Source organism: Sciurus vulgaris, assembly GCF_902686455.1.
Source record: "Sciurus vulgaris genome assembly, contig: HiC_scaffold_442_arrow_ctg1, whole genome shotgun sequence".
Classification (NCBI taxonomy): Eukaryota; Metazoa; Chordata; class Mammalia; order Rodentia; family Sciuridae; genus Sciurus; species Sciurus vulgaris.
Window position 1 is genome coordinate 3,019,920 of NW_027632595.1, and position 16,393 is coordinate 3,036,312.

The 16,393-nt window shown below is 38.3% G+C and overlaps 1 long non-coding RNA gene across 4 annotated transcripts in view; it reads left to right on the forward strand.

The window, feature by feature from the left end:
* Positions 1–16,393, forward strand: part of LOC306652692 — a 73,834-nt gene that overhangs the window by 37,039 nt on the left and 20,402 nt on the right. The gene's annotated exons all lie outside the window — the stretch shown is intronic.

A 16,393-nucleotide genomic window follows, 5' to 3' on the forward strand; every position in this document is an offset into this window, starting at 1 on the left:
CTCTGTGTTTTATTAGGCCTTCTCCATCTTTGAACTGAAGAATAGAAAGGGCTGCAAGAGACGGCAGGGGAGGAAGGTTACTACACCTGGAAAGTGGAAATTATGCAAGCACTATTTCTATTGCACATAGTTTATTTGCTCATGGCTGCAAACTTGGGTCACAGAAGAGGCACCGGAGCAGAAAAAAGCTCACAATAGTCTGTGTAGTAGAGCTAGACTTGGACTGGTGTTTCCAATACTAGTTTTCTTTCCATTTTCTCAGTTACCTTCCCAATGAACACTTTAAAGCATAATAAAGGGCAGGTCATTTTCTTTCCTGGGTGTTCTTACTATCAGATTAGACTTCCCAATGAGAAGAAAATGGCCTGTCATGACTTTATGACCTCTCCTCCTACTCATTAGTATTATCAGGGCCTGTGACCAGAGCTCTCCCACCCCCAGGACAAAGAACTATGGGAACACGGTCAACCTAATGTGCGTGGGGACTAGGACCTGTAAAATTGTAAAAGATTTTCCTGCTGCAGTATCAAGGTCATTGGTTTCTCCAGTCAATGCCCCTGGCTGCACATCACTTCTTGGACACCACAGTAAAATTGTCCTCAGCATACTGACAATTTAGGAATTCTGATGGGGCTCAGAGAAGCCAGAAGTCTTGACTGTAGAGTGCCCTGCAGTTTTTGCAAGAGAGTGCACTCTCACCATCTAGTGGTCACAAGGGGAAACTGCAGGGATCTGCACACCATGACCCAGGATCTACCGTACAGGAAAAACGTGGTTCTCTCAATCATAGTCCTCCCAATCATGATCATGGTGCAGTGACATGGTTTTTAGAGCGTCTTAAACAGCAGGTTAGCTAATGCTTCCACCTCTGGAAGAGAAGTAAATGTCAAAACATTTACAGGATTTTGACTATTAATCTTGGGTGTGGTTGTGGATTTTAAAGGGGACACTGCAACAGGATTCTCTGGACTCCTGGGTGCTAGGGAACAGCTTGTGCAGCCTTTTGTATCAGGGTCTGTCTACCTGGGCTGAAACTGACTAACACTGGAAGTCTGTCTGCCTGCAGTGTCAGTCAGTGAGATCGTCATAAAAAGGGTTTTTTCAAAGTGGTGAAAAAGATCGTGTTCTTGGAGGAAAGACCAAAACAGGTGGTCAACTGCAACCGTGTATCTGGAGAGATCATAAAACTTAGGATCCCTGCCTCTGATACTGTAGGTCTGGGGTGTGGCTTGAGAATCTGCATTGCTATCAAGTTCTCTGGTGAAACTCAGTTGGTCTGGGACCCACTCTTAGAAACCCATTCAACTATACTATAACTTAGGCAGAACTATTTCTTCTTAAATGATAGGGGACAGACAGATGTGAGCACATGAATTTAAGAGAATAATCTTATAAAGCGGGCACACTGTGCTGATTCCTTGCTTTCTTTTTCAAGAAGCAATTTACCTGCAACCCTGTCAGGTCTAAGTGGACAGGATATTTCATATTCCTCAGGAAACTACCAGTTTTCTGCAGGAGAAATAGAGTCCTGATATAATGTTGATAAGGAAGGGAGATTTTAGTGACCCTTTCTACAGGCCAGATGCCAAAACTCATGATGATAAAGACAATTCCTTCTAATCATATAATCTGTAAGAATTTTTGGTTAAGAATTAAATGAGAAACCATCAGCATGGGTGAAAATCATCTAGGGTTGTTGTGGCAGTGAGGACTTGACAGTCTGAAATAATTAAGCTGTCAGTCAAAAATCAAGATGTGGACATTGTTGGGACTATCAGGAAAATTCTATAGGACTCTCTAATGAAACTAGAGTGCAAAAGAGGCACACAGTCTCTCTCATTTCTGAGAGGACTCCCTCTATTTCCCCAGAGTGTCCTTTACCCTTGTTCTATCCATTCAATAAACCCATTTCTATTACTCTGAGTAACATTTCTGAAGTCTTTCTGACTTAATCACAAGAATTGGGGTTTGGAGAGGAGCCTTTTCACTGTCTCAATTCCCCAGAAGTCACCAGTTCTGTAACATTGAACATTTGAAAATTCTCATGATCTGCATTGATCTTGCTCCAGATACACTATCAAGATTTCAGGGACCTCAGTCTACAGCTCTTTCAGGAAGAGTCAGAGGTAGAAAGTGTGAGAATAGAGGTAAATACTAGGAGTGTCTTTGCCCTTCTTACACTCTAGCAGACAGGTTTACCAGGAGATAAATTTGGACCCATCTCTGAGCATCAAGTTCCCTTGTTTCCCACTGCAACATGCAAATGGTCAATGATGCCAGGATTCTCATCATTCATATTCCCTGAGGCCAGGTTTTAGGTGACTCTACAAGATATACATAATTTTTCATTACTTTTTTGCAAAGATTTATATGTGATGCTTTTCATGCTAGAGATTTACCAGTACAAAGGGGATGCCTCTGCACTACACAACAAGCATGATTTCATATGATGATCATTTCTTGCCTGCAATCTCCAGCACATGGGTTCTGACCAATGCTGGGTCCAATAAGAAAACTGCATTTAGCCAATTAAAGGTGAGCAGTGCTGTGATCTCCTCTCTTCCTTCCTGTTTGGCCCGATCAAACTGCAACTACATTTGACCAATCAGAAGTGATTGTTGCTCAGACACCCCACCAACAGAAATCCCCAGGGCTATACCTGTTCTATTTACTCAAGAAATATGCCTCAGTTGATGTGGTTCGTAATATGCACAGTAGATCTAGTGAAAAATGATTTCCTTAAAATAGAAAGCAATTTTTAGTTTCAAATGTATGTTCACTGACAAAAATGTTATTTATAATACAGAAAAAAAAAACAAGCATTTTCATAGTTGATCAGTAGAGTGCCTACATTGCATGGAAATGTTTTATTTTGAAATCCTAAGAAAAATATATAAATATGTTCTGTCCTGGATTATATTCATCTACATATGAGCCCAGTAGCAAAATGTAACTTTTAACCATCTTTGAATAGGGAGTAATCCATGAAGGCAGACACATGTCTCTGGGACTGTCTAAAGTCATGCTTCAAAACGTGGCCAGTATTAGGTCATTCTCAAAGCTTGTATGGACTTAAACTTTTTTTGTCACATTTTTTATTGGTGCATTATAGTTGTGAGACCAGGACAAAGACCAAATAGCTGATTATCAAAGAAAGAGAGATGGGTAGATATCACTCACCATCAATTGATTGCTGACAGCCCCTGGGGGAAAGGAAGGATCACATCTTCCAATAAAAGCAATCACCACCTTGTTGGCTCTCTTCCTGCACTTTTGGTCATCTTTGGCCACAGAGGCAAGAGAAGAGGAGGAGGAGACATGAGAATAAAGAAAACCTAGAATTTATAAAGGGAAAATTCACCCCCACTTCTTTGGGCATCAGCACTGGACTCCTTCTTTCCAGAGAACTCTCTCTCTCTCTCTCTCTCTCTCTCTCTCTCTCTCTCTCTCTCTTCTCTCTCTCTCTCTCTCTCTCTCTCTCTCTCTCTCCCTCTCTCTCTCTCTCTTCATTCTATTCATTAAATGAAACTTTTTTCTTGTCTTGGCACTTCTTGGGTGTTTAATCTTCAATGGAGGAGGAAAAAGGACCCTATCCTGATTTTTAAGACTGGTTCCAGTTGTATATAATGCTAGAATTTGTTGTTATTTATTTGTACATGCACAAAATATAACAATATTATTTTGCTAATATCAATCTCCAGAACTTCCCTCCTCCCTCCATACATCCCCACCCCTTTGTCACTTTTCTCTACTGATCTTTCTTTGACTTTTAGAAGATGTACCACCTGCTTTGTTTTCTTTTTTTTTTTTCTCCCCAGCTTACATATATAACATATAACCCTTAAACTTCTGGTTTGACTTATTTCCATTAATATGATGGTCTCTAGTTCCATCTATTTTTTTGCAAAGACTTAAGTTCAGTTTTCTTTATGGATGTGTAAAACTACATTATATATATATATATATATATATATATATATATATATATATCACATTTTTTGTATCCATTCATCTATTGATGGACAATAGACTGGTTTTATATTTTGGCTATTGTGAACTGTGTTGCTATAAACATGGGTATGTGTGTTCGTTCTGAAAGAATGGAGATTTTTTTAAGCTGTCTGAGGTCACCCTCCCAGTTATCTCAACTCCCTAAGGTCACCCTCCCAGGAATGGGAACAAAGTCCTTAAAGCTGTTACAAGAAACAGCCCCAAACAGAGAGTAAAAGAGTAAATTGAGCCTGATAGCCAGATAGTGCTCAAACTGTAGGATTACCAGAAACTATTGACCAGAATCTACAGCCTGTTGTAAAACATTGTGAAACATTTTGTCAGCAAACCCAGACCCCCTTTGAAATTTCCTGGCAGCTTTGTTCCCCCTTTTCCCCCTTTCATGTGTGACCCCTCCCGATGTGTGGTTTCTGCCTTTATAAACCTACAAGATTTTCTGCTAGGGACTCAACTCCTGGAGTTGGGTCCCAGCGCGCTGGAATAAACACCTCTTGCGGTTTGCATCAAGTGACGCCTCCTGCGGTTGATTGGGGTTGCCGTCCATCCATGGGACAGAGTTGGGGTTTCCTTTTTGGGGGCCTTACATTTGGGGGCTCGTCCGGGATAAGATGGCCCCCCCTCATCCACGGAGTCGACCTTGGAGGTAAGAAGGGGTACCCCGAAGTTGTCTGTCTTTGTCTTGTGTTTTGTTAGTTGGTCTGGTTCTGTGAGCGCGCTTTCGGTTTCGGTGGCAGCCGTTCGGTGACTCGTGAGAGTGGCCGAACAGTGGCCGGCAGACGTGCCTGGGGGGCCACAGGTTGCGGCCCTGGGGGACGCCCTAAGGGTGGAAGGAGAGCCAGGGACGCCTGGTAGTCTCCGTCGGTAAGGGCGCTGATGGGGTTCAATTGGTGGATCAGAGGTTGGCGCCCGTTTGTATCTGGTTCTGTTGTGTGTTTGTGGCGGAGGTGGAGGAAGGGTTAGAACAACTGGGGGGTTCTCGGCCCAGGCTACTCTCGGGTGGACCCCAAAGGTTTCTTCTCTGGACTCCCCCTCCCGACAGCCCTGAAGGGTAACTTAGGAAAGTAGCTTCAGTCTCAAAAGTAATGAAAAATAGGGTCTCATAATTTTAACATCCAACCTGTCCTGATGAGATGGCTAAAATGCCTTAGACACAGAGTTTCTGTTAAAACCTGTTAGATCCTTCCAGATCTCAGTCCAGGCTTACATTGAAATATAAATAAAAGAAGCCTAAAGGCTCAGTAGGAGACCGGTCTCAAACCCAGGGAAAGAAAAGGTAAAAAGAGTCTTTAAAACTCCAGCAAAGTAAATGCTATATTTTTAATTATATGTTTTTTTGAGCTCATGATTTTTTGATCAGTTCTATTTTTTATTCAACTAGAGTTTTTGAACATCTGTTACACTGCAATGGAGATTCACCTATAAAGTTACAAGGGAAATCATTCCAGCAAGCACTTTGATATACAGGACTCTGAAATTAGAACAAATAATTTTCTGTTTAACCCCATTTGTGGCATTCTTGTAACAATCCAATGATACTGATGTAGTTTATTAGGACACATATACACTGTTCCTGCATCATGGCAGAATGAAGGAACAATTGAATCACATCACATTCCACAAGCACTGAAAGACTGAAGTGCTGCAAGAAATGATATTACTTACTAGAATATTATAAAGCCATTTGGGAATATTCTCCTTACCTATACGGTAGAATGACATGGTAAAATGACAAGGATTTGAAACACTAAATTACTCTTAACTTTGTGTCTATTAAGTTTTATTCTTTAAAACAATTAGTCTTAAAGATTGGGGTGTATACAATCATGGTTAAACAACTGTTAAGAGTAGTGGGAGTATTTTCAGATGTTGACTTAGCCCTCACAACAGACCCTTATGACCACGTATAAGGAGGCACACAAAGGTAAAAGAGAGGAGCCTAGAGATGACCAATCAAGACAAGTTCTCATCTGGGATTATATCTGAGCTGTCCTTTGACCTTCCCTGTCTGTGTGTGTGTGTGGGGGGGGATTAGGGGACCTATAATAATAGGCATAGATTATTCCATGTTGAAACTGTGGCAGAACTTTCATGTTTGTACCACTGAAAATGATGTGTAGGGTGGATATTTAAGTATTGGATACTAGATTTTTCTACTCAAATATTTATCCAAAGGATTTATTCTGTGACCAAGTGTCACCAATATATGGAAACCTATGCATATATTCATCCATACCTAATCTGGGTATAAATATTTTCAATGGGAGTGTCCCCTTTGGAATCAGCCAGGATGGCCAGAGTTAATTATTGTCCAACATGAAAGACAATCTCTTTTCAGAGTCCCATGCAGATCATTGAGGAGCTACTTCTTAATTTTTTCTCCTTGAGAAAAGAACAAGTGAACCACACAACCAACAATGATATCTCTGGTCGAAGGTTAGATGAGACTTCTGGAGAAGGGTCTCCACAGGCATAAATATTGGAGAAGTCCAAGATAGGTCCAGGAAAAATACTCAAGTATGGGGACTCCCATAAACACTTTCCAGGAATTTACCACTTCAATGACCTATATTCCCACCCCTAAAGAAATCTAGACTGTATTACTCCTCCTGGCAATCTAGTAGCTGTAAATCTCCAGATTTCATACTTGTAGAAATAACAGAGAAGATATTTCCACATTGTTTTTAATGATTACTAGGTATTGAATATTTCTTTTCTGGTGCTACCTGCCCCAGGTAACCCATATACCAGTCATCTCCACTGTACTCCTAGTTCTTTTACAAGACTTAGCACTAACACCTTTATCAGGAAAGTAATGGCCTAAGCATGAATGACAGTTACACAAACACATGAGGTAAAAGCAGTCTACATGTTTTAAAAGACTACCATACCACAAAAAAACTCTACAGTCCCATCAGGTAAGGAGAATATTCCCAAATGGCTTTATAATATTCTAGTAAGTAATATCATTTCTTGCAGCACTTCAGTCTTTCAGTGCTTGTGGAATGTGATGTGATTCAATTGTTCCTTCATTCTGCCATGATGTAGGAACAGTGTATATGTGTCCTAATAAACTACATCAGTATCATTGGATTGTTACAAGAATGCCACAAATGGGGTTAAACAGAAAATTATTTGTTCTAATTTCAGAGTCCTGTATATCAAAGTGCTTGCTGGAATGATTTCCTTTGAGGTCCACTCTTTGACATCTATATTGTCATTTTCTGTCTCTATGTTTGCCTGACATTTTTCTATGCTATTTGTGTCCTTATTGCTCCTTTTTAAGGAGAAAAGGTGAATTGGATTAGACTTTACACCAATTAGCTGGATTAAATTAATCATGCCTTTAGGAAACATATTTAAATAGAATCACAGTCTGAGGCACTCAGGATTTGGAACATCAATATATAAGATTTGGGGAGGGGCACAATTCAGCTAATAAAAAACTAGTTTTCTGGTGATGACAGACACCTGGGAAAGGGAATGCTGAGTTAGGGGATATGTACATGTAGCATTTTAATAGCTACAGTCAGATTATATCACAGAAGGGTCGCTGAAGTTACATTGCCACAGAATGTCTGGTTTTATCTACTTCTCTGCATCCAGAATTATCTGGGTGTTGGCATTTAAAAATTATTTTTCTTGGTTAATCTCTTGTCCATGTGGCAAACAAAATCACTGTGTTCCATTTCTTAGAGTTTCCCAACTGATAAGCTTGAATTATCTTTTAGTTGATTTATCAGTAATTTAGATATTTTTCTTCCCTAAGTCATACTCAGATTTTGGGCCCTGTGTTACAGTTTTCTGCACCCTCTATTCTTCAAGCATTTGCCCCAATGAGGAACTGGGGCTGACGTAGCTCTGTTTCTAAAGAGTTCCCTTAAAGTGAAAATAGGATAAACATTAGTCTCTCAAGTCAAAGGGACCTCCTGGGATGTCTTCTCTAGGCTCTCTCTTTAAAATGGGAAAAAATAATATTTCCATAGTTGGAAATCCTCTATATCAGGAGCAAACCAGACTTTGAGATGCTTAGAATGATTTTGATACAGTTCTGCCCTGTGCAGTTCTCAGTATAAACACCTGCTGCTGAGAAGCCATTTCATACCTAGAAACCTGTGTTTTCTCATTTCTACTATTGTATGTTTTCAGAGGACTCAGTTGGATCATGTCTTCATGGGGGTTTTTGATTTAAGTAGGTGCTTTGCTTCCACAGCTGACAAAACACTTTGAAGTTACTGTGTAGATACTGTTTAACCATTATGTGATACCATATTTTCTTTCAGAAATAAAACCTTTTCATCATGGGCACTCATGTCATTCACATGCCCAAATACAATTTCAACTCCTTGTGGCCTGAAATCCTGATTCCAATTCTCTAATGTTTTATGGTACTGCTAATAGTTATATATCTCTCCCACCTTGGCCTCCCTTTTGCTCTATACTGTCAATAAAAAACAAACAAAACAAAACACTCTGCTGCATGCCTCTATAGCCCATGTCCCTCTTTGTTTTGAACTCATAGGGCTTTGTGTTCCTTTACATCTCTCTAGATCAACCAGTTCTATAATTAATAAACCCTGATTAAGAATATCAACCTATATTTTGATATTTAAAGGGGTGTTGAGTTAAATTCTAGCTGGTGTTTGCCCTAGATATAAACTGAAGCAAGATTCCCTGGATCCTGGAATGGAAGGCCCAAGATGACACAGATATATGAGCATGTTATGCTGTTATATACTACATAAGACTGAATTTTATAAACATATGTCACAAATCCTTCTTTTTTTTTTTTTTTTTTTTCAGTGTTGGGGATTGAATCCAGGAACTTGTGCTCTACCAAATAAGCTTTATGCCCAGCCCCCCAAAATCGTGCTTTTTGTTTCACTTAATTTTTTAACATTTATTGATTCATTACATTTGAGACTCTGCTAGAAGCACTGTGCATATATTAACCCAAAGGTAGTTAAAACCAAGGCAATTTTACACTAAAATTTCTTTACAATAACAAATATACACATAATCACCCTAATACCTTATTTATCACAAGTTTATCCATACATTTTACACATGTCATAAGAAAAAAGTATACATTTAGCAATTAAATTAAAACACTTCATTATTAAAAATCAAAACTGGATTTACTGTACATATAACACAAATGGATATGATCATATTATCCTTTTCTATTTCATACATTTTAAAATCTATCAAAATATCTTAAACCCATGTCAAATTAATAAATATATTGGCTCTCTCATGCCATCAGCAGATATTACAGACCAAAAGCAATATGCTAAAAGGTATTATAAAAGAGATATTTCTAAAAGTGCTTGAGATGCTAAAAGGAGATGCCAGAGCATAACCAGGAAAATCCTGCTTTTTTGATGATATTAAGACATTGGAAAAGCCTTGTGATATGATGGAGGCATTTTGACTTTGGAGTCAGACACAACTCATCATGAGTCCTAGCCCACCTGCTTATTAGTTGTGGAAGTTTGTCCACCAGAAGAAACAGATATTACAGCCTGGCCTTCAGGTCTAAGTCCACATTGCCAAATAAGTTTGCATTTAATGTATTTAAACAATAGAGTCAAGACTGTGGAAGATTGCAGGCTATGTGACTTTAATCTCCTGGGCTCCCCCACATTTATTTTTATGCTGTCTGATATCTGTAATGGGAAAGAAACTATGACCAGTGTGAAGTGGGAAATAATGACCTACTTTTGGACACTTTCTGTTTGGAGGTTCCTGCTCCCACTGAAGACACTGTTTCTCCTACTTATGGAGTCTGAGGAGAAATATTAGTAGAAAACTGTATCCATCAACTCTAGCATATAAAGAGATAGAACAGGCCCTTTAAGTCCCTGACATCAGGGGACTCATAGCTCTCAAATATGGAATATAGCTTCTGTGAACTGAGTTATGATAGAGTCAAACTTGAGGGTGTAGTTCTCAAAACACAAATACTTTATTAGCAGTATTTTATCAGTCACAGATAATATTCTGGATGTGCCAGGTAATGTTATTTATATTAATTTTAACTGTTTCTTTTTATGTTATTAATGTGAATACTAGAAATATTTTAATTATCCTTGTGCCTTCTGTGTTGCATTGGACATTGTTGCTTTAGGGGGTTAATTCCCAGTTCAAAGTTCAATCTGTCTACTAAACAAGAACAGAAAGCAGAAAAGTCAAATGAAATTTTATAGTAATTGTCATTATATTAATTTCATTCATGATTGATAAACAGGATATAACCCATAAAATGAAATGATCTTATGTGTAATGTTAAAAGCAAATGTTCTGCTGACTGGGCTAGATCCCACTTCAGGAAGAAAGTCTTGCCTTAAAAGAGAAGCAGCCTGAGGCTCTGAGGTGCAATTCCTTGACCTCAAAAGAAAAAAAGAAAAAAGCTGCAACCAACAAACCTGTCATTCTGGCTTTATTAATGCCTGGATTGGATAATACTCCCTGTCATTCAAAAACAACAACAACAACGAAAAAAAGACTCACTGCACTCAGACTCAGGGGGTACGGTCTGAAACCCTGTCCAATCAGGAGCAGTTAGTGAGAACTATCCAATCTTGTGTGCAACCAGGGAGGAGTGGCTGGCCTCCACAATCTGGCTGGGGGTCCTTTCCTCCTGAGTCTGCCATTTTTGCCATTTGGCTACAGGCTTAACCCTCATCCCTTGGAGTCTTGGTTTACTCTACTGTGCAGGTGCTGAAGATCCCTAGGGACAGGCCTGTGTCCTAGGCACCAGGAAATGGTGAGTGTGCAGTGGCATTAGGAACCTGGGAAGGGAGACTGGGGGAGGGAGACTGTTGGAATTGCGGGACTGGCTGTGGTGGGAACAGGCACTAGCAGATGGGGACTCTGGGCAGTGTCTGGAGGCTGCGGGCCTGAGCCCTCCTCTGGGGCAGTACCCCTCAGTCCTACTGGCCATTCAAGTGGGGAGCATGTCAGGGGAAGAGATCCTTTGCCATCATTCTTATCTTCGCAGGGCATCCTTAGGCCCTGCCTCAAATACTATCTGGCAGGTGTGTGCCAGCAGCCGGGTCTTCCCAGATTCTGGTGATTGACTGATGGGACGATTATCATAATCAAATCCCCATATTGTTTTCCTTCAGGAGAGGAGCTCTGGTCTACAGGAACCTTGCTTCCTCCTGAAATACCTTATTGTTCATTTTTGCTTTCTTTTTCTTTACTTCCTTTTTTCTTTCTTTTTCTTACTGGAATTTGAACCGAGGGAAGATTTAACCCTGTGCTATATCCCTACTATTTTTATTTTTATACAGAATCTAGCTAAGTTGCTGAGATTGGCCTTACGGTTTGATTTATCTGGATTTTTATATTGCAATGAAGTACATAATTTTCACATACATATAGATTTATATATGAATTTCATTTATATTGTGATTCCTTATTGCAATAGTATAGTTTCATAATGTACATGAATGTCAGGTATGATAAGTATTTCTTTTGCTCTTACAATTGAAAAATTTGTTGGCTAATGTTATGTATAACTTTGTGGATGAATTTTAAAACTTTATACTTTGGTTTCTTATTTCATTAAAAGGAAAGCATGTTATTTTTTATTATTGCATTATAGTTATACATAAAATTTGGGTTCATTTTGACATAATCATACAAGCACGGAATATAATTTGCTTTACTTCAGTACCCACTAGTTCCCCTTTCCTTCTCCTTGTCCCTTCCCCTCTCTTCCGTTTACTTATAGTTTTTTTTTTAAATTACTGCTTCATAGATACACATAAAGGTAGAATTCACCGTGATTTATTCATATATGTACATAGCAAATTTGGTAGGAATATATTGTATTTTAATTTTGCGGATATTTTTCATTTTTGTAATGATGAGTTTCATCATCTACACATGGGATGTGTAATTGAGTCTTTAATGAGCATCTGATGATTTTCATTGTTTTATAAAATCTATGTGCATTCTTTTTGAACATATATACATGTGAAATACCAGTGAATATTACATCTACAAAAAATTAAACATGGTGTTTTATACTATTTTAAAACTGGATATACTGTGACCAAAATGTGACTGGCCCTTAGTGACCAGTTTTCTCTGAAGTTATTATTTACCTCTTCCAAGATGTACATTCTCTTGTATCATCTCCCTTGGTTACAAGTGTTTGGATGAATACTGTTGTGTCCTTACATTATCATAGTCACAAATGCTGTCATTTCAGTGAGCCTCTGTGATGGGGAGTATGATATATCTTCAATAGCAAAACAGTTTCCACAATTAGATAACTTAAACTCTTTTTGAGTTTATGAGTATTCACTTATTTTATATCTTCATCAATACTATTTGATTTTGTCTCTGATGGAATTTTATTTTATATATCTCTAATTTCTAAAGATGTTGAACTTTTTATGATTATTGAACACTTAGATATCTCCTGTATTAATTGGCAGTTCAAGGCTCTTATTTGCATTTTTTTGTAGTTTTTGGCATCAGAGATATGAAAATGAATCCAAAAAGGCAGATAGAGTTTGAGTTCAAGAAAAAAAGTGTATTAATTATTTAAAAAATTATTTGCCTTGTGGGATCTCTTGGTCCAGCTGAAACCCAGCAAATAGTTGAGGAGGGTGTGGAAATGGAGTTGAAGAAAGACCTCTAGTGATCAGTTTCAGAGAATTTGATCAACTTTATTGTAACATGGGCAGGATTATATCATCAAGCAGTCACTGGGTAGAATATCACTAAGAGTTGTTGGACCCAATGGGCTTACAACATGTGCAGAGATTACAAACCATGGGCTGAAAGGTCACTGGCAGAAAAAATAAGGAAAGAAATGCAGGTGAAGATGGAAGGGGGTTAGGATACCATAGTGATTGAGCAAAGTGCAGTTAGTGTTCTAACCACAGTATCACAGTTCAGGTCCTGAGAACCTCTCACATAGGCAATGTAAGCCTCTTTCCACCTCATGTTCCCAACATTGCCATTTTTCTTCCCCTGAGCATAAAATGTAGGTTTCTTTTCTGTTTATATTGAAGGTTATTTCAAATGGAATTCTAGGGTGTATCTTTGGAAATTCTAACAGAAAAAAAAAAAAAGAAAAATCTCTCTTCCCTATGGCTGCAGGAAAATGAATATATTTTCTTAAAATTATTTGTAAGTAAATTGTTGGATGACACATTGAGTGAAACATTCACTCTTCTTCCTTGATGTTTTTTTTTTTTTTTTTGACAGTGAATTATGCATTCTATTATCTGGATTTTAGTGTTTAATACAAAATCATATGGAATAATAGAAAAATCCTAGAAATATGCATAAATGTTTGTTTACTGAATATTATGACAATAAAAACAAAATAACTTTTATTTTTTAGAAATGGTTACATAAATTTTCTTTTCAATTTCTTATAAGCCTTATAGATTCATTTATTTCCTGAGTCATACTCAGACCCTGGCCCTGTTTTGTGCTTTTTTGCATCATGTTATCTCCAAGCATTTACCCTCATAAGTTATCTGGGTTGATAGCTGTTTCTGAAGAATTCCTTAACATGAAAGAAGGAAAAATATTTGTTTTACTTCTGGGATGTCTTCTCTAGGCACTCTCTTCCAAATGAAGAAAAAATAATATTTCTCCAGATGGACATCCCCTATGTCAGAAGCAAACAAACCTTTAAGGAACTTTGAAGGGATTTCATGCAGTTCTGTCTCTGGGTAGTTTTTGGGTGCTGCTGAGTTGCCATTTAATGTCCAGAAACCTGAGTTGTCTCATCTCCACAATGAGAATAATTTTAGAGGACACAGATGGATAATGCTCTTATGTAAGCCACTAATACATGTATTTAGCCACCCACGTTATCCACATTACCAAATATTAAAGGTTGAATCTTCCTTGTCTAAATTTCAAGTTCCAATTTTCTGGCAGTTCAACTAATTTAGTTTCTCCTTGTCTTTCTCTCCCTGTGTCCCCAGTAAGAGTTCACTGCTCCATGCCCCTATTGCCCATGTTCAGCTGTGTACAGAAAAGACTTAGAAACCTGTATTATTTGATAACTAACAAAGAAGGGTTCAGAGGCTAGGGAGATAGCTCAGTTGGTAGAGTGCTTGCCTTGCAAGCACAAGGCCCTGGGTTCGATCCCCAGCACCGCAAAAAAAAAAAAAAAAAAAAAAAAAAAAAGAAGGGTTCAGATTATTTCTGGCTAGTGCCTGTCCTTGTTATAATCAGAACCAGGACTTCCCTAGGTTCTGGAAAGGGAGTCCCATAACCAATCAGGTATATGAAATGTGCATATAATATATATATAAATATATATATATATTCATATATATATTTACACACACATATAAAAATATAGGCACACACACACACACACAGACACACACACACATATATATATGGACATAGGTGCAGACAAATCTCTTGTCTGCATTTCTTTTAGGTGAGGAATACAATTCCTTACCAATATTTCTTTTATTTTCAGGTTCCAAAAAAGAGGAGAGATACTGCACTGACAGCAGGGAGTTTTACCAAGAAAGTTTCCAGAAGTGAACATTTTCCCACCCAATGTTGGTCATGGTCAATTCCATTCCAGAGAGCAGAAGGCAAGCAATATATATATGTAAATATATAATAAATGATATATATATAGATATAGATATATAATATAGTATGTACACACACACACACACACACACACATACACACAATCCTTTTTTGAACAAGTGTCACTAACCAAGTCCTAAATTAATAAGAAAAGTTGTTTGAGTTATGTGGTATATTGGAGGTAATTGTATTTGGGATTTCAAGTTAGACACTTTGTGTGTGTGTGTGTGTGTGTGTGTGTGTGTGTACTGGGGATTGAACACCCAGGGACCCTTAACCAGTGAGTTACATCCCCAGCCCTTTTTATGTTTTATTTAGTACCAGGGTCTTGCTGAGTTTCTGAGGCTGCCTTTGAACTTGCTATCCTCCTACCTCAGCTTTCCAAGCTACTGAAATTACAGGTGTGTGTCACAATGCCTGGCAGCATAATTCATCTTGATTCCAAGCCCACTTTCTTATTGACGGGCTTTCATCATAGGAAGAAAAAAAGTCATAGACTGGACATTAGGTCTAAGTCCAAATTGCAAAAAAGTTTGCCTTTAATGCATTTAAATAATAGGCTCCAAGCTTTGTATCTGAACACATGAGCCACAACTACTGCAAAGAACTGAATCCTTCACTTATAACTTACAAAAAAGTGGTCAGGACCTTCATCTTCCGGAGATCAGGGGAATCATAGTTATCAAATTTTGAAAATGTTTCTGTGAACTGAGATATTCTGGAGACTTGACATAGTTTTCAGAGTGTGCTGTTCCAAAAAGACATATACTAAACTAGTAATATTTTGTTGGTCACATAATGGTAATATTCACATAATGGATATGTTGGGTTATGTTATTAAGCTCAATTTCTACTACTTATTTTATGTGAATACTAGAAAATTTTTATTTACCCTTGAAACTCATATATTATTTTCATTAAATATTACTGTCTTAGGGGATTCCTTCCCAGTTTAATGTTCAATCTGTTTTCTCACAAAGAGTGCAGGGAAGTTAAATGAAATTTTATAGGATTGTCACTTTATTATTTCCAACCATGAATAATATATAGACACATATAATCCACATATTGAAAAGGACTTATATGTAAGGTTAAATGCAAATGTCTTCCTGGACAGAATGGACCCCACTTCTCCAAGAAAATCTTGCCTTAAATTAGCTGCAGCTTTAGGTTCTGGATTTCAATTCCCAGCACCTGAAAAGAAAAAAAGCTACAGCAAGAACCTGCCATTGTGAGCTCATTCATTTATGTATTTGATGTCACCACCTCTTAGAAAACTCACTAGACTGAGTCTGATTATGTTAAAACATAAGCCCTGTCCACTCAGGAGCCCTTAAGTAAGCATTATCTAATCCAGCACACAGGCAGTAAAGAGGAGCAGGCTTTGACAATGTGGTGTGGCTTTTGTCTCTGGAGTCTGCTAGTGTTTATATCCATCTCTAGGCTCTCTCTTTTATGTTCAGGGGACCTGGTTTGCTCTGCCATACAGATGCTGGAATATCTTATAGAAATAAAACTGGTCCCCTCAAAAGCCAGTAATAGGTGAGTGTGCTGTGGCATCTTGAAACTGAGGGGTAAGGCTGCTTAAAACTGGCTGCATGGATTATGGTGAGAACTGGCAATTTCAGACTGCAATCCCTGTGGTAGTCTCTAGTGTCTGCAGACCTGAGTCCTCTTCTGGGGAAAGTCAGCCCTGAATCCCCATTGGACAGTCAAACGGGGCATATGTCAGCAGTAGACTCTGGAAGTCCTGTCCTATCCCAGCAGAATATCTGCAGCTCCTACTTGA